This window comes from Pseudonaja textilis, chromosome 5 (assembly GCF_049901715.1).
Source record: "Pseudonaja textilis isolate UNSWEBS1 chromosome 5, rPseTex1.2, whole genome shotgun sequence".
Lineage (NCBI taxonomy): Eukaryota > Metazoa > Chordata > Lepidosauria > Squamata > Elapidae > Pseudonaja > Pseudonaja textilis.
Window position 1 is genome coordinate 39,875,928 of NC_141994.1, and position 25,032 is coordinate 39,900,959.

The window sequence follows — 25,032 nt, forward strand, 5'->3', positions numbered from 1 at the left end:
CTTCATACAAATTAAGGAAACATAAACTGAGTATAAAATCAAACCTTTTTTTAATGCAATGCTAGGAATTCATTGCATTCTCAGCCAAAACACATTAGATACAATTTTCTGAGATAAGCTCACGCCTTCAGGGTTGTAGAAGGCTGCCAAGAAACAGAAGTTCACTTAATTAGAATATATACCGACAAAAGTTCCAGCAAAGACAAACCAGAGTTCGCAAGGCTTCAATGAGGAATCAGAATCTAATGAACTTCTTTGCTTCCTGCAAAGAGTATGTCACCAAGGACTGACTTTTATCCCTGATGGGAGGGGAAATCACCTTTCAGCTTTTACTCCTGAGTCACTCGGTGCTTCAGCTGCTCTCTCCTTCTAGCAGCCCTGCACACATGCGCATGTGGAACAGTGTCCCCAGGATCCTCTGCTTCGCTGCTGCCAGACTCCGAAAGTTCCGAAGGCGGCATTCCACTCTCAGATGGTCCTGGCCCCATCCCTGCATTGGATGTAGGACCCTTGTCCAAGTCCTCGCCAGACTCCTTGACTGGTTACCTTTCATCCTCACTGTCTGATACCTCTACCGTCTGCACCAGCTACCAGCGAACCACAACAGCAGGTAAAAGGGTGGCATGAGGGAAATCGTGCGCTCATGCACAGGGGGTGTGGGGGAGGTGCGCATCGCCTTTGGGTGCTGGCACACGAGCACACACACGCAAGCGCACATGCAATTTTCTGCACAGGAGCCCAAAAAGGTTAGCCACCACTGGTTTAGGTATTTCCAAGGCAGATATCAACATAAGTTAATTTAATTTCATCACTAATAGTTGTTTTTTTTTTTTATAAAAGCAGAGCTCTTTTGGAGAATGTTTAGAGATGGAATACAATCCATGTTTTTTTAGCTTTTTTTCTTTTTGCATTGCTTTAATGATATTATGTATATAATTCTGGTTAACAACCTGGAGTCCCTATTTATGAGGAAAGTACACAAATTGAATAAAAAGTTTCTAATAATATCTTAATTTCTAGTACTCTTTCATATTATTTTTGATCACTAAAAATGAAAAAACATAATGTATTCTAAAAAACATAATGTTTTCTATCAAACATTCACTAATCATATTTTTGCTCAGAGGCTGTTATCAATTGTTTAGCATAACAGTAGCATAAAATGTTTCACTTTTTAAAGATGTAGGGTAAAATATTTGCACTATATGCTAATTTATTAAAAATAATAATTTCTATATTTCCTTTCCTCCAGGAGGTCAAGTCAGATTATCTAGCACTACTTTCTCCAATTTCCCCTCAAAACAATAATTATGTCAGCAAGCTGAGCTGAGAGTAACTGGCTCAAATCACCTGCTGTTCACAGCTACCTATCTCATTGTATGGAGAAATTATGTAGTCTAAGCTTTCTCATGAATATATAGGGCAATTAGGCATTTAAGGAATAAATTAGGCACACTGAACTTCAGAATGATCTTGTCAGTGTTTCTGAATTTTATTTCCAAATGTTAGACTGCCACAAGCTCTCTCCTGCATATTTATTCAGACTAATCCTAAGTAAGCACATAGCAGGGCTTCTGTAGAGCTCGTTTTATTCCTTCTGCATTGTTGGTGGGTAGATTTCATGATACTTCTTACCCTCAAAAAATTGTGGCTTCAGGGAGAACCTGCCCATGTCTTCTTGATTCCGTTACTATGATACAAGACACACTTTACATTCCCCAACTATTTCCAAATTTGAGAGTCATATAAATTACTCTCATTATATTCATTATTTTTATGGATGTTAACTCTTCATTTACATCTCAGGTTTCAAAATACCTTTTCCAAGTCATACCACTACACAAGGCTTTGGCATATGTGTTGTTCTCTTCTTTTATGACAGGGTTTTTTCTGGGGTGATGGAATTTCTGTAGCAAATATGTGTCCCTCCACCCCACTCCCACTTGTAGTGCTGCTCAAAGACTGTAATAATGATATTTCAATTTACCTATTGAGCTTTCATGAATGAGTTTGGATTTTAATCTGAGTTTCATCAGTTTTAGTTCAACATCTTTATTAACAGTGGCTCTCAGTTAAAGATCAATATGCAATTTTCTCCTTTCTGTGAGTCACATGTACGGATGAATAACTTTTTAAATGGAAATGAATTCTGTATGATTATCAGAAATTGATTGAAGAATGAGAGTCCTTCCAAAGATTGTTATGTCTAGGAAGTAAAGTTATATATATGGGTGGGGGACTCAGCACATAATATTCTGGGAAATATTCTGGAAGAATGCTAGCAAATTGCTGCCAATTTTGTAGTGGAAGTATAAATCTGGAGAAGAATATCTGCCCAGCCCATGGCAAAATTTTGATGGTCAGACCATTTATATGAACAAATACTGGTAGGAAAGGCTACAACTTTAGATAAATCTTGGAAGATCAAAAATAAACACCAACAATTAACTGGAGTAAACATCACCCAAATACTACTTTATGATCTGATTAACAAGCATTATGAGTACCCAATGAAGCAAGGTTCAAAATGGTGCTTTGATGCTGATCACAGGGGAGGTGATTAATGAAAGATCAATACTGAATTTCAAATGAAGTATTTTGGTAAATTTTACCAATTGTCCTACTGTCCTTAATGTCTGGAGCAAATATTAAATCTAAGCAGATTTGTATATTACAATTCATTTGTCCAGTTAGCATATTCCACTTAATAAAATGGATTAAATGTATTATTTATTCAAGCATAATCATTGCAAAATTGCCATTTATACAAATTACAAATAAAAAAAGTTAGCAGCAGTCATTTGTTCATTTGCAAGACGAACTAAAAAACATTTCTTAATTGGATAACTGCAACATTCACACATGTCAGCTAAAAATAAACTTATTTTTCTTCACATCCAAATTTATGCAGATTTAATCTGAAAAAAATTGCAGTTGAATAAGATGTCTTTAATCACACATTTGAGATTCTCAAAACCAACTTATTTGACATTAGGCCACTTCTACATTATTGTATGCGTATTACCTTAGGAAAAAAGAAAATTCATTATCAAATATATCAAGGCAATGGTTTACCACATTAGAAAAAACAAAGCTTATGGAAGCCAGTGAGAATGCAGTGCTCACTATCTGAAATAACTTTTAACATCTTTTATTATGCTTCAGTTAAAGCAAAATCTGGGTCTTATAAGATACAAGTCAGAAATCAGGCCATTAAAGAACAGGGTGACTGGACACTTCAAAGCTGACAAAGCCAGAGCACAGGACAACTCAAAGAAGATTGGAAGACATGGAGATCTGGCCCATAGAAATGCCCAAAATGAGACACGAATGAATAGATAATATCATCATCACAAGTCAGAGAAATGGAAAATATGAAACCACACTTTTTTAAAAAATAATACAGGCAGCCCTCAATTTAGCACAATTGAGAACACAATTTCCATTATTAAGTGATGTGGTTGCAAAGCACAACCACATTGCTTAGTGATGGCAATCCCTGTGGTCCTGGTTAACATTGTTAACTGAATCCTAGTCATTAAGTAAAGCAACTTCCTGCTGACTTACCACAACCACAAAGTTAGTGAGGAATCCAGCAGGAAGTTTCCAGTGTGCAAGAAGGTAAGTTGCTGCTCCCAGATAGGGAGAGAGCAAGAGGATGTACAGGTTTGGTAGGTAAGAATGCAAGGGAAAGTGTGAGGAGGGTTGAGAAAGCTGCATGAAAGGCACACTGTGGATCAAGGAGGTGTGAGTCAAGGAAGGGATATACAAGAACCACAATAAGGATTTGGGAAGGTGCGTGAGAGGCACCACAGGGGAAGGGACAGATTGTACGTAGAAGTACAGTGTGGTCAGAGGGTATGCATGGGGATGAGCAAGTGGTGGATGTGGCACAAGCAAAGGTGCCGGGGAAGGATCACAAGTGATTGAGACCTTCCCTGTCAGCTTCTGCACTGACTTTCTAGGGAAGCCAGAAGGGAACTTTGCAAATGGCAAGCACATAGCTGTGGCATGCTTGGCAACTGGGTGCAAATGTAAATTGGTTATCAAGCACCCGGATCAAATCACATGATCATGGGGGTACTGGGACAGCCAGTACTCCCAGGATTGGTTGTAGTAACTTGGAATGCTCACTGACCAAATGGTTATAGGTTAAGGACTACTTATACAACAAATATACACACATACCAATTATATTATGGTTTTGAGAGGGGGACATGAACATGATTTTGGCCACAACAGCACTTTGCAATGCACATTAAAAAGTAACAAAAATAATTCCATGCAGGAGATAAGAAAAAATGAAAAAATGAACTCAAAATAGTTGATCTTAGTACTATTCACTAAATCAACCTATATGTTTCTATTCTTGCAAATTCATGTTCATATACCAATTCATGTACTCCAAACTAACAAATAAGATGAAGAATATGCAAATAATAAATGTACAAAAATGCAGAGAATAATAATCTACTTCAGTATACTTTGCTGAAGTATACTGAAAAATAGTGCAGTGATATCCAAAGGCTGCCAATCTTTGGCACTGATGATATTCTTTCCAAGTATGAAGCAAAAATAATCATTCCTTTCAGTCCTTTTACTAAACGTAAAGAACTTCTCAATAATGTTGAGAAGGGTATTTCTGCAGCATTTGGAGGATATGCAATATTCCACACCAATACGAACACCACTCCCGCTTACTGTATTCAAAAGCACTTATATTTGGCAGTAAATCCAAGGCATGAGAGAGGATCAGGTCTTCAGGAACACTGCTCTTGTAGTTAGCGTCATGGGCACAATTCTAAAGCAAAGTAAAGTCTTTCAGTTTTTTAACCAGTCAGTAACAATATATATATATATATATATATATATATATATATATATATATATATATATATATATATATATATATATATATATATATATATATATATTTGTTTTCTGAGGTTCTCAAGGGTATTTATATGTAGATCTGGTTGTTGTTAAAGCCTCGCAAGATTTGAAGTATCTAGGCAACGTTTCTGATGAAGTCTCATTCCTGAAGCCTGAAGATGATGAATGAGACTTCATCGAAACGCTGCCTAGATACTTCAAATCTTACGCGGAGAAAACCCAACAACCAAAGATCTACATATATATATATATATATATATATATATATATATATATGTAGTCAGCAATATGGCACAAACTTAAAACTATCCTCTACTGAGATGTCAGAGCCGCCATTGCTTCTGTGTATCCTCTGTTGCTTCAAAAACTATTTTGCAAGCAGCTGCAAGGGGCAAAGAAAGCTTTTCCTGCATAGTTTCTTATCTCATTTTACTTGCTTCTTGATGCACGGTAGCTATGAAGTAAAGAGGCAATGGGTGACCCAGACAAGCGGTAGCTTGTCTCTGCACTCAATTCTTTTCTGACTACAACAGCTGAGATCCCATATATCTTTTCACTCTTTTGCTCTCTGCCAGCAACTGAAAAAAACAAAGAAAGCTTCCCTCCTCAGTTTCTCCAACTGCTTCCCTTGTTTATCTATTTCTTGCAAAGCAGGAAATAAAAAGCAAGTGTATTATGTATCAGTCAATTACTTCTCAGCTTTACTTTTTCGGCATTTTCCTTCAACTACTAATGAAATTATGTTCATAGCAATAGAATTTATTCTAAATAACAGCATTATGGTTGGTATCTTGCCTTAACTGATAAATAACAGAATTCTTGAAACAAAGGAAAAACTTCATATATTTGTTTCAGAAAAATAAGATGAACCATGAATTTAGAATAGCTAAAAATAATGTCCATTTCTCCTTTGGATAATGTAATTTCATTCTCAAATACAAAGTCATCATAACAATTTACTCATACTCTCATGGAATAAAGAGAATTTCTCTACAGAATTGCCCCAATCCTAAGTGAAAGCGATTCAACTCACATAGTATCATTAAGTGGCATGTAGTTTATTCCTAGATGGAAAACCCTTGGCACTTTATCCATTTCTCTGGGTGGCCTTTTTCTAGATCTTCTGTACAAGCACAGAAGCTACTTGTCTTGAGGAAAAGCAGCCAGTCTAGTGGATTGCCCTATCTTGAAACTTACAAGGTAGAGAACATAACTTCAGTCCTTCACTTCAAACCTGCAGAGATCCCATTTATTTTGCATAGGCTTAAAGATCCACACTGCTTTTGACTTACATGTCGATATACCATTTTCTGTCCATATACTATTTTTATCAAGAACTATATTTAATGTTTTCCTCATTTATCAGATACCTTTTATGCCCAATATATTTATTTTCTTCTTCAGAGTTGAGCACTACGATTCTTTAATTTAATTCAGAAGCTTCTAACATTCTCTCCAAACATTCCTAACAAGAGTGTTTACTCTTGTGAACCTTTACCTTTTTAACATGAAACAATCATGGTTTAGTATACTATATGTTTTAATTTTACTTTGTCCCTATTAGAAGATGTCTAGATGAGGATAAAAACATGTTTACTATCATGTAGATATGATTCAACACAAATCAAAACTATCTCTAGTTTCTGTTAGCTATCCTTCAGGATTTAATTGAAAAAATGCCCAATTACTTTCCTGTTTTTAAGAAAAAGTAGCTATATGGTTTTATTTTTCTTTATGACAGATGGTCCTTTGCAGAAGCCCAGTTTGTTCTAAAATAATGTTCTAACACCTACAATATTTAATTCCTTCCTGAATAATTGTAACAATCTTATAATGAAACCTTCAGTGTTATTCATCTAGCTGCTTGTGCACAGAATGGTAGCATTTTTTTAAAAAAAGCTGACCTCACTTCTGACAAACCATAGCAATAGAATTTATTCTAAATAACAGCATTATGGTTGGTATCTTGCCTTAACTGATAAATAACAGAATTCTTGAAACAAAGGAAAAACTTCATATATTTGTTTCAGAAAAATAAGATGAACCATGAATTTAGAATAGCTAAAAATAATGTCCATTTCTCCTTTGGATAATGTAATTTCATTCTCAAATACAAAGTCATCATAACAATTTACTCATACTCTCATGGAATAAAGAGAATATCTCTACAGAATTGCCCCAATCCTAAGTGAAAGCGATTCAACTCACATAGTATCATTAAGTGGCATGTAGTTTATTCCTAGATGGAAAACCCTTGGCACTTTATCCATTTCTCTGGGTGGTCTTTTTCTAGATCTTCTGTACAAGCACAGAAGCTACTTGTCTTGAGGAAAAGCAGCCATTTTCCATAGAGCTGTCTCGAGTGTCCAGGTTGGGAGGAGCTCCAGTCTCGGCTCTTCCAGGCTGAGCTTGAAAATTGAGGAACGCCTCACCGTCACATGGTCCTCGGGCACTCCCCAGTTTTTGCTCAGCCTCGTGGCTAACAGGCTGTTTTTCCCTTGCTCCGGTCGTTCAACATTCTAGGCCTCTTCTCTCATCGCTTTTCACGTGGATCACCGGCAGGCAGCGCAGGAACTCAGGTTTGAACTCCCCAGGAGTGTTTTTAATATCCGAGCCGTTTCTTTAAGGGGAGAAAGCAGCGCTTCGAGCGCTCCCCCAGCCTGTTTGCCGCCCTAATCGCTCCTTGCGAGGCCGCTTCGTTCTGCCTGCCTCTCCTCGCCTTAGCCGCGTTCCCCCGAGCGAACGCCTTCTAGCCCAGGGTACGCTTCCTGGTTCTCCCAAGGGCTCTAATCTTCCCTGGGAGTTTACCGCCGCTGGGGCTGCCTCCGTTACTTGCGGCCTCCATCTTGGGTCCCCTGTGGCATCCGCCATCTTGGGTGTGCCCTGGAACGGCCGCCATCTTGGGTGTGCCCTGGAACGGCCGCCATCTTGGGTGTGTCCTGGGAACGGCCGCCATCTTGGGTGTGCCCTGGAACGGCCGCCATCTTGGTGTGCCCTGGAATGGACGCCATCTTGGGTGTGTCCTGGAACGGCCTCCATCTTGGGAGTGGCCGCATGGCCGTCCGCCATTACTAGAGGCCCTTTTACAGGCCGCAGCCTTAACTGACTATTAGGCAGCCTGGGATTCCCTTGTCTCAGCCTGTCTTTTATTCTACCAACAGGCCTCCTGCAGAAATAGGGTCTGTTGGCCCTGCAGCCTTTTTCCCCAGCAGGCGAAGTAGCAGCTCTGCCCCCCTCACCCCTTCCCGGTCCGTCCGGCAGGGGTAGCTGCCTGGCGTTCACCTTTCTGGCTGATTGGTCTCTGGGCTAGGCCCTGGTTCGTACCAAACCTCTATTTTAAACAGAAAATTTTTTTTTTTTTTTTTTACTAAAAGGGGCGTGGGCGTGCGTTGGGATTCCCGGCCTCCGTAGGCCGCATCCAGACCTGGTTTCAGCTTACATTATTCCCTTCTGCCTGCGGCCCCAGGGTCATTGGTTTTTTTCAGAGGCCTACCAGTAGGCCGCATTGCTTCCTGACTCCTGGGCAGATCCTGGGACTGCTCAAATACCTTGCAATTCTGCCTAAGTCTCCCCCAACTAAGGAGTTAGTTGCTTGCCATGTCCCTTCCCGGTTCGCCCGGCAGGGACAGCTTAGCGTTCATTCTGGCTGATTGGCCCGGGCTAGGCCCCTACTTCCCAACACGTTACAGAACAATTCTGTGGCCTTGACAAAAAAGGGGGTGCAACACGAGCACTGGGAGTTCCAGCCTCTGCTTAGGCTGTACCCAGACCCGTTAACCGCCTCGCATTAACCAGAAAATTTTTTCCTTTTTCTCTCCTCTCCAGATGGCAGGCGACAATACCTCTCGTGGCACTTCTCTGAAGGCCAAGGCCAAATCCACCACCTGCGCAAACAGGCACAGGAACCATCCAAAGCTTCCCAAAGGGATGCCCTCAGGCGACACAGGGCCCTCGAAAGGGAAATTGACAGACGCTCTCAGGAGTCAAGCTCTGTGTCCCGGGACCCTTCCGTTCCATCAACCTCCACCCATCCTCCTCTCCCCTCCCCTCCTGCTTCTGCTTCTCCCCACAGCCTGGACAGGCCCCTGAGGTCACCTTGCCCACCACTGCTGTAGAACTGCGCCCGGAGGAGTCTCTCCCCATGGCGGAAATACCCGAAAACCTAATGCAGGCTATGGAGCTGGCCATCCGGCAAAGGGTAGCGCAACAGATGCAGCAGCTGGCCGGTCTGGCTCCTCGGCCCTGCGGCCCCGAGGCTCTAGGATCAGCGGCCTCGCATAGTCAGGCAACTCCCCAAGAGGACTTAACCTTACCTTTGGAGTTGGAGGGAATGGAGGCCCAAGAACCCGGGACCCTTCCCTCTTTGGGGACGAGCAGGACCTTGACATGAGGTCCCTCATAGGCAGTGAACTCTTTTCGGGAACAGGTCCCCTAGAAGGGGACATGTCGGAGGACGAGGGCCTCCCTCCAGGTCAGCCAGCGTTTCTAGGGCTCTTTAAACCGCACCTATTTAGGTCCCTCCTGTTCAAAGCCAGGACCACCTCGGGCCTGAACCCCCTCCCCACCCAACCCAGCGGCGGCAGGGGTTCCTCCCGACTCTCTCTTCTCTCAGCCCGTGGCGGAAACTGAGGTGATCCCTGTCCCGCCCATATTCTCAGACATGGTTTCTAGGCAGCTGGCCTCCTCGGGGCCCCCTCCCCCAACGCCCAGGACAAGCGGTTTTTAACCTGGAACCGCAGTTCTCCACCTTGCTCGACCCCTCCCCGTGGGCGAGCCCGTGGTGGGCCTGGTTTCCCGCTCTACTCCCAGCGACTCACTCGATGCTCTCTAGCCCGAGGACAAGCGAGCTGAACTGGCCCTGTGCCGCGCTCACCTCTCTGACGCTTGGGCAGTCAGGGCTTCCACTGCGCGTGCGTTTTCACCAGGTCTTCCATCAAGTGGCTCCAGCAGCTCAAGCAGCATGTCCCCACAGCCAATCTCAGGGCGCACCAGGACATTGCCAAGATCCTGGCCGCGGCCGAGCTCGCAGACGCCACCTTCCAGGCGGCAAAGTTCTCCACCAGGGCCATTTCGTCCCAGGTTACCGCCCGCCGTCTACTCTGGCTCCGCCACTGGCAAGCGGACGTTAAAAACAAGACTAAGCTAGCAACAGCCCCATCTCTGGGGGAAGTTATTTGGACCGGTTCTCGACCCATTCCTGGCCGAGACCCGGAACAAGCGCAAGCACCTCCCTTCCCTCTCTAGGAGGTCCGACTTCAGAGGCTCCCCCTCTCCTCGCCAGGGTTCTTCTCACTCCTCCTCCTTTGCCAGATACTACCGATCCTCTCCCTATAGATCTCCCTACGAGCGGAGCCGGATGGGTCCGGAGGTACTTCTTCCAGGAAGCCCTCCCGGGGATCCGGGAGAGGTTCGTTCCGTGCGATTCTCGATAATGCAGTCGCCCTCAGGCGCTTGTCCTTAAAAAAAAAAAAAAAAAAAAAAGAGGAAGGAGTGCGAGAAGGCCTTCTCTACTCCGACCTTTAACCCCTGCTTGCAACAGGCTCCTACCCCAGGAGCACTCTTGTCCTCCTCACCCTGCCCTGGGCAACTGGTCGGCAACACATCTACCCCCATTCAATGCTAGCCGGGTCCCTTCTTGCGCTCCCGGGCCTCACACAGATCTCTGCGCCTCCCCTCCTTCTCTCTGTCCCAGAGTTCTCCCAGGGGAATTCCCAACACGGGTCGATCTTCCCAGTTTCTTGAATCCCGGTCCCAGTGCACACCTGTTGGCCTCTTTGGCGGGACTGCCTCCCGGATAGCTCCGCCTCCTCTTTAGGCCCCTTGTTGAGACATTCCAACATCCAGGGGTTTTCTCCTGTTGGGCATGCCTTCCAGCGGGTCATCAGGGTTCCAGGAGAGATTCTATTCCAGACGGGGCCCCACCCTGCAGGACTAGCCAAGCTTTGGTATGTCCCAACCTGGACACTCGAGACAGCTCTATGGAAAAGGGCGTTGGTTCTTACCTGATACGCTTCTTTTCGTAGAGCTGTTGAGAGTGTCCAGCCCCACCCGTAGGCCGTCTGGTGGGAAACCTGGCTGTTCGACCGAGCAATCTAATATATTTTTTTCCTGAGTGTGATGAGAACAGGACTTTCCTTCTCGTCTGTGCAAAAACCTGGGGAGTGCCCGAGGACCATGTGACGGTGAGGGGGCGTTCCTCAATTTTCAAGCTCAGCCTGGAAGAGCCGAGACTGGAGCTCCTCCCAACCTGGACACTCTCAACAGCTCTACGAAAAGAAGCGTATCAGGTAAGAACCAACGCCCCGTCTAGTGGATTGCCCTATCTTGAAACTTACAAGGTAGAGAACATAACTTCAGTCCTTCACTTCAAACCTGCAGAGATCCCATTTATTTTGCATAGGCTTAAAGATCCACACTGCTTTTGACTTACATGTCGATATACCATTTTCTGTCCATATACTATTTTTATCAAGAACTATATTTAATGTTTTCCTCATTTATCAGATACCTTTTATGCCCAATATATTTATTTTCTTCTTCAGAGTTGAGCACTACAATTCTTTAATTTAATTCAGAAGCTTCTAACATTCTCTCCAAACATTCCTAACAAGAGTGTTTACTCTTGTGAACCTTTACCTTTTTAACATGAAACAATCATGGTTTAGTATACTATATGTTTTAATTTTACTTTGTCCCTATTAGAAGATGTCTAGATGAGGATAAAAACATGTTTACTATCATGTAGATATGATTCAACACAAATCAAAACCATCTCTAGTTTCTGTTAGCTATTCTTCAGGATTTAATTGAAAAAATGCCCAATTACTTTCCTGTTTTTAAGAAAAAGTAGCTATATGGTTTTATTTTTCTTTATGACAGATGGTCCTTTGCAGAAGCCCAGTTTGTTCTAAAATAATGTTCTAACACCTACAATATTTAATTCCTTCCTGAATAATTGTAACAATCTTATAATGAAACCTTCAGTGTTATTCATCTAGCTGCTTGTGCACAGAATGGTAGCATTTTTTTAAAAAAGCTGACCTCACTTCTGACAAACCTGAATTTGACTTGACTGAGTTCATTTCCCATATCACTGATAATATGCATCATTAGAACACTATCCACTAATTTTTATAAGTGATATTTGACATTTTCAATGTTTATACTGAGTAGGTAATTAATCAAGTGGCCCAATCCAAAATTCAATATGCTGCCTAAAGACTAATGTTACTGTTCTGTCTCTGTCATTGACACAAGACATTAACAGTTCCAAAATAAGGAACTCTTTCTAAGAAATTATTTTATTTTTCTCGTTGTCATCCGTTTCTGAAGGCCTTACTTACCAGACCCTTTGCCTCTTCAGGATATCAATCTCAGATTCAAATGAATCAGCTTGTTCCCTTAAACTTAAAGCCTACTGAGTCGAACAATAGGTAGAGTGCAGATACATTCATTGTTTACCTGAAAAGCTATCAGAAGGGGGAGAAAGATCAACTTATCTACCAAGGTCACAAAAATGTTTCTCTTAATGCTTAAAGTTCTTCTATTATCTTAGATCTAGGAGTCTCATAAATCAGTTCTGCTTTTTAAAGCCATGAATTTCCCAACCACTGCCACAGCCTATTTGTTTAGAAATCCTTGTTTTAAAAAAATCTTTGGCTGAACTACTAGGTTGCACTAGTAGCTAGGTCAGTTAAATCAGCTGAGTCCTTGGAAAGGAGGGTTAAAAAGAGGACATGCAGGAAGTCCTTAACTTATAACAGGTCATTTAATTATCATTTGCAGCATTAATGGCCTTGGAAAGAATGCTCTATGGTCCATAAAGCACTTCCAGCAATTGTAAAATGTTACACCAGCCTCCCCTTGCATAATCACATTTCAGGTGTTTGGTAATTTCTTTGTATTTTTTAAAATGTATTGATTTATTAAATTTGTATGCCGCCAGACTCACAATCAAGTGATTTATAATTGATTGCCATCTGCAATCTTCTCTCGCAGCTTTCATAAAAAGTCCATGGGGAAGCTGACAGGGAAGGTTGCAAGCAAAGGGCATGTTGGATTGGAGGCCCGTTCTCCCAATCCATTGAGGGATTTCCCTTCCCCTCCATGAAGGAGGGAAAATCCTGTAGGGATTTGGACTTCAAATTTGCCCCCCCCCCAAAAGTGAACACACTCAACTGCTCTCACAATCGTTCTCTTGGGTGGGAGAGGGTCTAGGCCTCCCACAATGCCTGGGAGGCCTGTGTCCCTTGCCTAGCATTCCACTTAATGATCACAACTGGGAGAGTCAGTATTGTAGTTGCTTAATGTCCGCTTTGCTCAACGACCAAGATCCTGGGCCGAATTGTGATTGTAAATGCAGGTATAGTTATAATAATTCTTACAAGAATACCTGCTTAATATATGTTTATAGAATGCACTTGAGTGAACACTAGTTTTTGAACTCACTTTGTAAGTCATGTGCCATGTAGTGCTTCAACTATCTTGGAAAAACAGTTCAACCTCTATGTGTCTATTACACATAAATAACAAAAATTATTTAATTCTAAGTGAAAACATTTAACATCAGGTATGCTTATAGTGAAGTTCATTTTATTTTAAGTAAGGATCTACACCTCAATGACATATTTAAATGCTCGTATAAAATGTAGCACATAAGAAAGTTAGCCAGAAACAATGAAGTCTATCATTCCACTCTTTCTTGTTTTTCACATATAACTGGTGTTTCAAAACAAAACATGCATGCATGTCTACATAGGCATGTTCAGGGACTAGGCAATTTGGTGCTGCTGTTATTATTACCTAAGCTTCAACTCACAGGGGAAACTGGAACTAATTGTACTAGGAAGGGAAACCAAAGGGCCATGTGCACTGAAATTGTCAGCCAGCGTCATTAGGGACATTCTAAGCAGCCAATTTGCATCACAATTGACCATTGTAAGAACTATGAAACATTAAGAGCTAATGATTCTTCTTTCCCTCTTCTTTGCCATCTCTTTCCCTTTTTGCATCCTGTGTAAACTTAAATGCAAGCATTGCCTTATTTTTCATTAGTTGGTATGCCTGCTTCAATTATTCTGAGGATCTTTCTATTTCATACTCAAAAACAGGATATAAGTATTTTAAATTAATAATCAATAAGGTATCTGAGACAGCCAGATTGGTATAAAGGTTAAAAGCAATGGACTAGAAACGGGGAAACTAAATTCTAATCAACACAGCCAGATAGGTAACTTTGGACTTGTCACTTTCTCTCAGCCCTAGTAAAATAACTGGTGAAAGACCTCCCAAAATCGTGTCAAAGAAACTGCAAGGACTTATGTAAGCAATCATCAGAAATTAAGACTAAACTGAAGGCATGCAAAAAAATAAGCGCCAAAGCAAATTACGGCCCCAGGGAATGGTGACTTCAAAACCACTGTTTTTACTTTTATTTGTAAACCAGACTACACAGCCCTTTTAAAAGTTGTGTAGGTACTACTACCAATCCCTTTTTATTTACTTATAAAATTTATTGGCCATTCAACTTTCCTCAAGGTAATCCTGGATGACTTACAATCATAAAAGATAAACACTGTATAAACTGAAAACATAAAATAAAAAATCCAGACCACAGCCCAATTAAAAGGTGATGATGGTGGGAACAAAATGGGGGTGGGGAGGGGGATCCATTGTTATTCAGTCAACCACCTCTACTGTGATACTCTCCTTTGGGGCACCAAGCTAATTGACAAAGCCAGGTCTTTAGGCTCTTCCAGAAAGGCAGGAGGGTTGGGGCTGATCTCACACTGGAAGGGGGCAAGATGTTCCACGGCCAGGTGCAATGGAAAAGAAGGCCCTGCTCCTGGATCCCACCAGCTGGAATAATCAGGTGGATAGGCCCTGCAGTATACATCCTCTGCTGGTACAGAGGATGGGGGCAGGCCAATCCCAGTGGGATGAGAGAGTTCCTCAAGTAGCCTGGACCCATTTTACTTTATTCTGAGTCTCCATTTCACAGTGATAGCTCTATTGTCAATTCCCTCATTTGTTACGAGCTCTGGAAGTTGAGAGACAATGAAAAAGACCTCATTTCTATACAACAATAAGCTAAGCAATATCTGAAAATAAACTGGGAGTTCCTATCTTGTAACCTATCAACTGTGATTTAAGATACAAATATCAGTACTGTAAGTGGCAATGTGTATCTCCATGTTCATAAATGATCCTCAGAAATAAGAATAGAATGAAAGAACAGAAATACACAAAGATGAAGACATATGTCAGTCAGTAAGGGAGCATTTGGAATCCTGAAAAGAGAATATATAATGAGTTGAGAGAAACAGCAAATTAATGGATGCCAGCACAAAGAACCACCTATGAAAGAGAACCAGAGGGAAAAATGGCACAGGCAATTTTGTTTAGAAGCAAAAACAATGTAATACAGAATACAAAGAAAAGTAAGAATAGAAGGTAGACAGAAATCCTCATGGAAAGGGAAACCCTAATGCAATACTTGCATTCACACATTCTAGTAAAGAATGTCTTCCTTGATTTTAGACTATATTATGTCTATATTCTGTGAATTCAACCAACTGCAGTCAATTTAAAATAACATGTTTAAAGAAATTAGGGTTTGGTGTGAAATATAACTATAAACAGGAAAAACAAAGAAGGCAAATGAGGAATACAGAGAGACTTTTGATAGTCATGATTCAACCAAGGAAGAAATATTTCTATGATATGGCATGGGTCCATATCAACTGTTAAAACTATTAAACTATTGGTTTTAATGATATCAGTTGTCTAGCTGACTGATGTACCAAGTATTTCATAACTAAACAGATGACATATGTATTATAATACTGTCTCATTGCAATCAAAACAAGTTTTGGTGGCTTAAACGCTACATAAATAAAAATTAAAAGTAATGTTTTAAACGCATCAAAACAATCTTAATAATGACAATGACAACCAAGTCAGTCCTCACATAACATGACACAAAAATAATAGAAAACAAGAAGTAATTTTTAAAAAGTGAAGAATACATATGCTTCCCAAGAACGGGTATTTTGCTACTGTGACTATTTTACTTCCTTAAATAACTGAGGCAGAAACAGTTCAACAGAAATTAACCCCTAATATGACATCTAATCAACTACTATAGCCCTATAATTTGCCATTTACCTACTTATTAAAAAAAAAACTTAACCAGGAAATGCTGAATGACAATTTATTTCATTATAAAAAGATTCTGTGTATTTTTGAATTTAAAAAGAAGTGCCATTAAAGTGTGCATGAATAGCAACAAGAGGAAGGTAAGGTGCCCAAAGAAAGGAAAAAGAGTTAAGGCTAAAGATACCAGGCAAGTGCAAGTTCAGGAGAAAGTGGGGAAGTACTACCCACATATCTACTTGGCCTTCACAACTCTAACCTGCATTTCTTTTCAGTGTTCATGGTCTCTCTGATGCACTACAATGTTATATTGCATAGCATCATGGAAGACTAGGCCAGAGAGTAATACAAAAAAGTAACAATCAGATGTCTGACAATAAAGCCTTGAATAAAAAACTTTCATGGTTCCCAGGAAACCAAATATCTGTGTGTAATTAACATAAAAAATATGGAATTTATCTAACAGGCCTGACAGTCATATAAATAACAATAAATAAAATGTTGGGTGTAGGGAACAGCAGGTTTGGAATAGGACTGTGCCCAAGCTAAAACATGTAAGCTTTAGGATTTCAATCCGCGCACACAATGGAACAAAATTATTTTGTTCTATGAAGATATGGCTCCAAGCAACATGTGGAAAAATGCCCCTTGAAAATGGCAGCTAAGGGGAGAAACTGGAAAAACGGGAAGAAAGGCATCAATGGCTTGTGCTGCATTGAGACATTATCAGTGGGTGGCACAGGAGTACTCAGGCCAGTGGGATATTCTGTGCTGAGAAATATAAAGAGGACAGAAGAATAATCACTAACCTTACTCTCTTCACCCAAGCCTCCTCCCCTTCCCTCCTTTTTTTTTTTTTTGGGGGGGGGGGGTACAAAAAAAGGAACAACAAAAAAAAAGTTCTGGGTTTCAGTTCCTGAAACAAAGCATTTCAGCAGAATCTCCAGAGTGATAGTTTACTCTGGATCTGAAACAATTATTTCCTCATTTTGTGCACAACTATACAACAAAGGTCTCTGTCACTGAACAAAGGCAAAGGCTCCTGTAGATACCACTATTCCCAAGGAAACTTCCTTTGATTCCCCACCAACAGTTTTGTGGCTAGCCAAACCTCTAAGACAATTACTTTGTGAAAAAAACCTCCCTCTGGAAACCATTGTTCCCATTATTTGTTTCCCAAATCCCCAAATCATCACAGGACAGATAAGAACTAAGGCAGTTGTTAGCACTGTGGAAAAACTCAACAGTATTTTTAACCCCATCAACTATATAATTTGATTAATCCTAATGCACAAAATATGTAACAGTTGACCATATGACACCTAAATATTTTTGGAAAGGATTTGGCCCACAACACACTACAGGATAATTCATTTTATATTCACATAGCAAAGAGACAGATAAATTTTACTTAAAGGAAAAAATTGAAAATGGTAGTGAAAAATAAAGTGGAAATATACTCCCCATATTATAATATATGCAAATGGGCCTATGACATATACTTTAATTAATACACCATTTCAAGATTCATTTTGCAATTTCCATCATACTGATTTTGTTTCCTAAGACATGGAAGTCTCCAGGTATAGTCCTTCACGCAATCTTCAAATGAAATATTGCATATATCAAGTTCCAATATCACACCAAAAGTTTATCAAGTAAAAATTTGTGAAGGGAAATATATACATTTCAGACAATAGATACGCATGATTTAAAAAAATAAAAAATTAAATAAATTTCAATTAATTTAAACTGTTCCTTTTTTGTATCAATATAGAATAATTCAATAATTCAAAATGAATGATCATGCTAAAACACAAAAATATGTAGATAAAACTGCTGGAATCATCTGCAAATTAATTTTCCAATGATTCTTGCTATTCTAACTTCATATTTTGGTTACTTGATGTATTGTTCAGCACTTTTCATTTTTAATTTTTTTTCCAATAAGTTTTATCATAAAACATGGAACCCTACAGAAAAGAAACAGTTCATGCATATGTTAGTGTTTTTAAAAAGTAAATCAATTAAACTGTCCAGATTTAATATATGTATTGCTGTAGATATGATAGACATATAGTGCAAACACCTTCATAAGCCTCAGATAAAGCGAAACACTGATACTTTGGAGTAGATCTATATAAGAAAGGGTCTTCCATTTAAATGATTCTAGATCAGGTCCCCATGAACCTTTTTAACCTTTAATGGTATACCAACAAGCAATGCTTCAAACTAGTGGTTTCATACATCTGTAGGAAGTTGTTCAAATATTTTTGATCAAAACTATTTGAAGTTTTTAAAAACTTAATCCAGTATTTGAGTTGAACCTGTAAATGCATTTGAAACCAGTTAAACCTATACTTTCCCAATTTGACAATTTCATCACCTATAGACAACAAAAAACTGAGGAGTATCTTTAGGATCCGAACTTAATCTTTCAGAAAAACTGTAATATCCACATGTGAACACCTACCTGAAAGTTTTATATCCTAAACATATAATAACTTATAGAAACCCTGTAGAGTTACTTTTGTGAATTATGGGCCCTAGCAAACAAAGCCCTACATAAATATGCAATTACTCTGTATCATTACCAAAAGCAAGACGATAACCCAGAAAATACGTCTGTAGCACATTTTAATATAAAGCATTATCTAGAGATAACTTTTAATAAGTAAAAATACAAACCAGCCTTATAGATGGAGATGTATAAGGCCATATCCGCAAACTGAATTTTAAGTGTTGATATTTCAATATTGTTCCTTCCTAATCAGAAAATATTATCAGGTTTCATGAAATATTTCAATCTCCTTATACCAACTGAGATCCCTTTCATCTGTTTCATAGTACTATTCTCCATCATCCTCCTTTTAGAAGTCTCTCGTATATAATCAGGAAAGGAATGATGAATACTGTAAAACAGGTTCCCAATCTTACAGTATTATTCCTTTAAAACATTTTGCCACTGCATTGAGATATCAGTTTTCAGATGAATTCCTAATTAAAACACATTTATTCACCTTTCATTTGCTACACTATAAATCAAATATAGTGAATGTTGTTGTTTTTCTATTGTCTCTGCAACAATCATTGATTTGATAACAATACAAGCTTCTAGAATCAAAAATATATGCACATAAATCTATACCAACGGTAAGTTACTGAAATCTATATATACGTTATTTCTTTCCTGTCATTATTATGCATGATTTTTTAATTACAAACTTTATTAAAAAAACTATTTTCAACCTTTTTAAAAATAACTGCTCTTATAAAGCAAGACACAATTACCATTTTGATTATAGAACTCCAAGACATATTCCTTTGTTTGCATGGTTTGCATGTTCAAATATACAAATACTTGATCTTGGAATTCACTACCAAGAGTCTGATTCTGGCTGTTTGACATCAAACTCTTATCCTTTAATATATACATATTTTTCATGTTCTATTGACAGCAATATTTATATTTATCTCACAGGGAAAAATTATGTATAATTATTTTTCCTATATACAAGGCTGAAGGTGATGAGAGCAGGCTCAGGCTACAACACGGTTTCCTAAGACTATGAAGTAAGCTAATGGAAAAGATGAAATTTCAAGCTTCCAATTCTTGTTATTTGGTGCCTTTCCTACATAAATATCTCAAGCCTGAATACTTTACAATATCTATTTGCATTGAAATCAACAAAATGTACTAGTCTCTATATGAGCAAACATCTTCATGGTTTTCATATGTTTAAATTTATAGAACAAATACAGCAGCTTCACTATCTACTGGGGGGGGGGGGCACAAGGAGACCAGCAAGATTAAAGTGGGGATCACAGCATTAGAATTGCACCTAGAGTAAATGCATAGGCCAAAAGAATAGTTATTTCAACTTGGTACACCTTACCCTATTTTATTGAAATTTTTCTACAATAAATGAGGTTACAATACATAGCAGCAATATATCACATAAGCCAACTTTTATCAGTTGGTTTTCATATGCAATGCTCTTTAGCATTTCAGATTTCTCCTCTATTGGGTTTTTTTTATATCAATGGCTTAAAATATATCAGTTGATGAACACTTGAGGTAGTAGTCTCAGCCACCAAATCTTCCAAGTGCCTTTACAATTTGGATTATAGCTTCCCCTTTCCACTGCCCCCCTTCCCTCAAGTGAAGGTGAATTCATAAGCTCAGTGCTGACTGCAATACTTAGCCCCCAGAAAGGGTCTTACAGGCATGTCATAAAAACCAGAAAATATCTACAGTATCCAAGGCTGTTTTGACCGGCTCAAGCTACAATTCAGGGATGCTTCTGAAGTCTTTCTATCGCGGTTTAAAAAAACAAACAAACATTCTCCTTTACCATTAATAAGTAACATTAATAGTCGGGGTGTCCGTCGAAAAACTAGGAATACAATGAACCATTTCATTTTTCAGCAATACAGCTCACTGTCAAAAGCCAACGATCTTACAGGTAGGAAAGCAGAGAAAGCCAGCCTCAAGTTCAGAAGTAGCACAACGATCCCCTGCGAGACAAGGCTGAATAGCTGACTCCCCGCCAAACGGGGGATCGCACAAACCGAAGCTACCGGAGACGGGCAAAAAGGCACCGGCTTCTTCACCCTGCTGAAGGGTCCGGGGGGGTCGTTCCAAGAGCGCAACGCGGCGGCGGACCGAGCTGCGCGCTCTCGGATCTCAAAAGGGGGAGAGGAGCAGCAGCAGCAGTTCGCTCTTGGTCTAACCAGGTGGCGCGGAGATTCGGGGCCGGGCAGCCGCAACTGGCCGTCCGCCTTGCACGGGGGTGCCCTCAAGGTCACACGGCGCTTCGCTCCGAGGCGGTCGGCGTGGTCGTCCCCCTCATCGCCCACCGAGGGCAAGAAGGCAGAGAGGAGAGGGCGCAAGTGGGCCCACCGCGCCGGCCAGGTCTCATCACCCCCACCTCCTTCCGGCTCTCCTATTCTCTCGGCCGCCGGCTCAGCGGAACCCCAACACCTGCCTTTCTCCTGTTGGAGGTCCCCGGTCTTGGCACCCTGTCTCCCTCGCGTTTTCCGCCATGGTCTTCGCCTCTTACCTCAGGCTCCTTTACCGCCGCCCAGGTTCACAGGCGACAAGAACGGTGGCTACCGCCATCGGCACCGGTGCCTGCTGCTCGCCTACCGCGCCAAGGTCCCCCAATCCAGCCCGGAACGCTTAAGCTGCCGCCGCCGCCGCCGCCACCGAGCCAGCCCGCGAGCAGGGTAAGGGAGGGAGGGCTGGGGGAGGAGGCGGCAGCGGCGGAGGCGGCAGCGGTAGCAGCAGCAGCAGCGGAGGAGGAGGAGGGAGCTGGGTTCCCCGCCCCGCCTTCGGCACTAACTCCCTGGCAGCACCCTCGCCCTCGTTAGTCGGCGGTAGGCGAGCACGCGTGCAAGCCGACCAGCTGCGCTCGCCTTCCTCTCCAGGCCACTCTGGCATGGAAGGAGCCGGCGGCTAGGTCGGGTCCCGCCCCAAGCCCCGTAAAGACACAACACCGTTCTCCCATCCACCACTCGCCGAAGGGCTGGCCACTTACTCGCTCGCGCCGTGCCCGCCCGACTTCCCCGCTCCGAGCACGCCAGGAGCTGCCAGGCTCCGAACCGGCCCGGTCCCCGTCACGTGACAGGGTCTCGCTCAATTTAGAGGAAGAGGAGGGGGTTCGAAGACACGGTGCCTTCATGGGTATGGGAGAGAAAGGGAAGGGGGGGCATAAGAGATGGGGCGGGGACTGGGAAGTGTGCCCGAAAAGGCGGCGAGTGCCTTTTTTTCCCCGCCTTCCTGTCGCCGTCCTATTGGGTAAGATTGGTTGACGTGCTTGTTTCCATGACGTGTGTGGGTCGGGCCGTGGCGTTTGATGAGGCCCGGCGGGCTCCGGGTCGTTGACTTTGCCACGAGCGTTTCCCTTGGGGAGGCGGGGGGGGTTAAGGAGAAGCGGGGTGGTGGGTAGCTGTTCTGCCCTTCCTCCACGCTCCCTCCTCACGCCTCTTTTCCAGCATTAATCCTCCGAAAAGGTACCCGCCGGGGCGCTTGGCGCCCGCGCGGGCAATCATGCTGTTGCTTTATTTCAGTCCGCAAAAAAGCGACGGGGCTGGGGAGAACGGACGGTAAACGCGTGAAAGGGTGGGGGGGTGAGTCAGATCGCCCACCGGCCACAGGCTGAGATCGTGGCTAGTGGACTGTGGTGCTTCAGCTCTGGTGCAAAGAGCGCCGGAGCGAGTAGGAGCGACTTTCTCTGGTAGCACTGACAGAGCAAAAGAGGCAGCTTTCTAAGCCTGTGAACTACGGGCAGTAGATAGGAAAGGAGGTGGGGCTGAGGTGAAGCGACGTTGTCTCAGGCCACCCAGCGGGCCGGCTTTTACACTCGGAAAGTAGGAGGGAAAGCTGTGGACCGGTTTCGTGATGGGGGTGATGGAGGAGGAGGGCGGATTTAATGTTCGGGGGCTGCTTGTTATGTCATCCCTGTCAGAACCCAGATGACGACGTTTGCTGTTTCATGTTTAGTCACTTCCTCTCCTCTTGCCCAAATAGTTACATCCGAGGAGGTTTGCCATTGTGTTTGTACGCGAGAAAAAAAAGAGAACGAAAGAGCGAGAGGCGTAAGAAAACAGCGAGGCTACCATTAAGAAGGCAGTGGGGTGACTAATATTTCAGTCAGTTTTATTTCCCAGCAGCGTGACTGGAAAGTAGGACCCCAGTCCTACACCAGTGCAATCATTTGAACTGCATCTTGGTCGGCGAATACAAACATCGGTTGCTTCCATGTTGTCTGGTCACTTGTGTGGACTGCTTCCACGTGACAGATGAAGCAAGAAGAAGAAAACCCTATTAAAAGTTCCTATTTAAGCTTTCGGATTTTTTTAGGCATGTATTCCCACAACTATACTAGGCTGAGATATTATGTAAATGCTACTGAAAGCCATTTTTCTAGACACTTTCTCTCGATCTGAAGCCACAGCAGATAAGATTCAAGATCCATTGTGGAGCCTTTATTTACATATAATATGGAATGGATGCTAACATTATTAAAAATCACATGTCTCGGCACATCTTCTATTAGTATCTCCCCAGGGCTGCTGATTTAAGATTAGGGCTGCTGATTTACTTTCCTAGGGTTAGAGCAGAACAGAATAAAATCCTTTATTGGCCAACGTGGTTGGACACATAAGGAATTTGTCTCTGGTGCATAAGCTCTCAGTTTATATATTTGTATCCTTTATTACTTTTATAAATAAATTGCAGCAAACACCTAATATTCCTTTGTGCTATTTTCTTCATAACAACAATATGTGTTGGATTTCAACCACTGGTATTAAATTTAGGCTATGAACAAAGAAAAATAACTGTTTTTTTTTTCATCTTGCAGATAGCTTAGGAGAGTTCAAAATGCTCCAAGTAACAAATTCACTCGATATTTAATGGGCATCTCAATAATTACCCAATTAAGGTATCTTCCTAGTAACTGTATTCCTTTGGGTTGATTCATTAAAAATGAAATCAATGAATGCAATTCTAATCTTACATTAACACTGTAAGTCACTCAACTCTAGAAATAATTTGGCATGTAAGTTATAATAACGTTGGACAACAACAGTTTTGCTTCCAGAACACTTGGGTATAAAAGATGTTTGGCTGCTAATCATTAAAATAACCTGTAATTTAACCTATTGTATACTATTTTATAAAAAAATTGTTTTACACGATGGCAACAGTACCTGTTGGCTATTCTGCGCATATACACACACAGTACACCACACAGTACACCAGCTACAATGAATATCTGTGGAGATAGAAAAGTAGTGTCTCTGCTGCTTGCATTGCAGCTCCAGATACTGTTGTTACAAATGTGAATGGGACAACTGTGCAAGAGAGTTGCATTACATTAAAAAGAAAAGGCCTCCAAAAGAATTTGGTTCCAGGACAGAAAATTGTGGCAACTGAGCTTGTTAATCCAACAAAGATATTTTCTTCACATAAAACTCAAGCCAATGGGGGTTGTTTTTGTTTTTGTTAAAGCAATGACCGAGTAAGGTGAAGGTTTTCATCATTTGAGGCAGATGCTTCCAATAATACCTGATTAAGAGTTACTAAAAGATATTAAAGAAGGCATTTTTGTTGGTCATATCAACAAAATCAGATCAGATATGACAAGTAGCTTGAAGATCATTTAGTGGGGCCAAAGAAAAGCTCTTGAAATTATTCAAGGTTGTTGCAAATTTTCTTGGCAACTACAGAGCACCAAACTACATTCAGCAGGTTTACAAAACACAAGACCATGAAGTGCAGCATGTCATTGAAGATTCATTTTTTGCATTCCCACCTGGACTTCTTTCTCAGAAACATAAAAGTTTTCACTAGCACATTGTAACAATTGAAACAGTATCAGGGCAACTGGAATTCATTAATGCTGGCTGACTTGTTGGACATTGCACCAAAATTCATCAGACTTTGAATATAAATAAAAATCAGCAGCAAATATTTTTAGGCATGTTGAACTCATGCAGCATGTTGGTAACATGCAATTAAATACATAGTCATTAAAAGTTAACTTCACATTTCTCAAGATTCCTACATGATACAGTCATTCTGAAATTATATTTGTGTTCAGTTTGAAGGGATCTATTAGCAAAACATTTCAGAAAATTTATTTTCCAGTGTAATGAATAAATAAATTTGTTGGTATTTAAAAATCTAAATGCACTATTTCCCCAAATGCATATCAAAGACTATTTTAAGATTAAAAGCCAGATTACTGAAGATCGAGGTGAAGATTTGGCTGACACATTTAATTTTTGGTTTGCCCTTCTCAATTTGGTCCTTGTAGTCCTGATTTTATTAGCTTTTATGATGCCATCAAGTAGAGACTAAACTGTTCATAAATCTTTTCACCAAGATACTCCCATCTTTAAGGGTGGAGCATAACAATTTGAACATCAATGCATACATTTTTATTTTTTATTTTATTTTTTATTTGTCAAACATGT

The 25,032-nt window shown here is 41.2% G+C and overlaps 1 protein-coding gene and 1 long non-coding RNA gene across 7 annotated transcripts in view; one reads left to right on the forward strand and one right to left on the reverse strand.

Moving 5' to 3' along the window:
• Positions 1–21,743, reverse strand: part of ATP2B1 (ATPase plasma membrane Ca2+ transporting 1) — an 85,587-nt gene extending 63,844 nt beyond the window's left edge. For 3 of the 6 annotated variants that reach the window (XM_026698859.2, XM_087934535.1, XM_087934538.1), the window contains exon 1: positions 21,111–21,663. The gene's annotated coding sequence lies outside the window, so the exon portion shown is untranslated. Of the gene's footprint in view, positions 1–4,701; positions 4,803–21,110 lie in introns of those variants that run through there. The other 3 variants (XM_026698887.2, XM_087934536.1, XM_087934537.1) reach the window with 2 other exon arrangements.
• Positions 21,744–21,875: 132 nt separating this feature from the next.
• On the forward strand, positions 21,876–23,301 carry LOC148125604 (uncharacterized). Its single transcript, XR_015744003.1, has 2 exons — positions 21,876–22,062; positions 22,580–23,301. It is a non-coding gene; the product is annotated as an uncharacterized LOC148125604 (long non-coding RNA).
• The last annotated feature ends 1,731 nt before the right edge of the window (positions 23,302–25,032 follow it).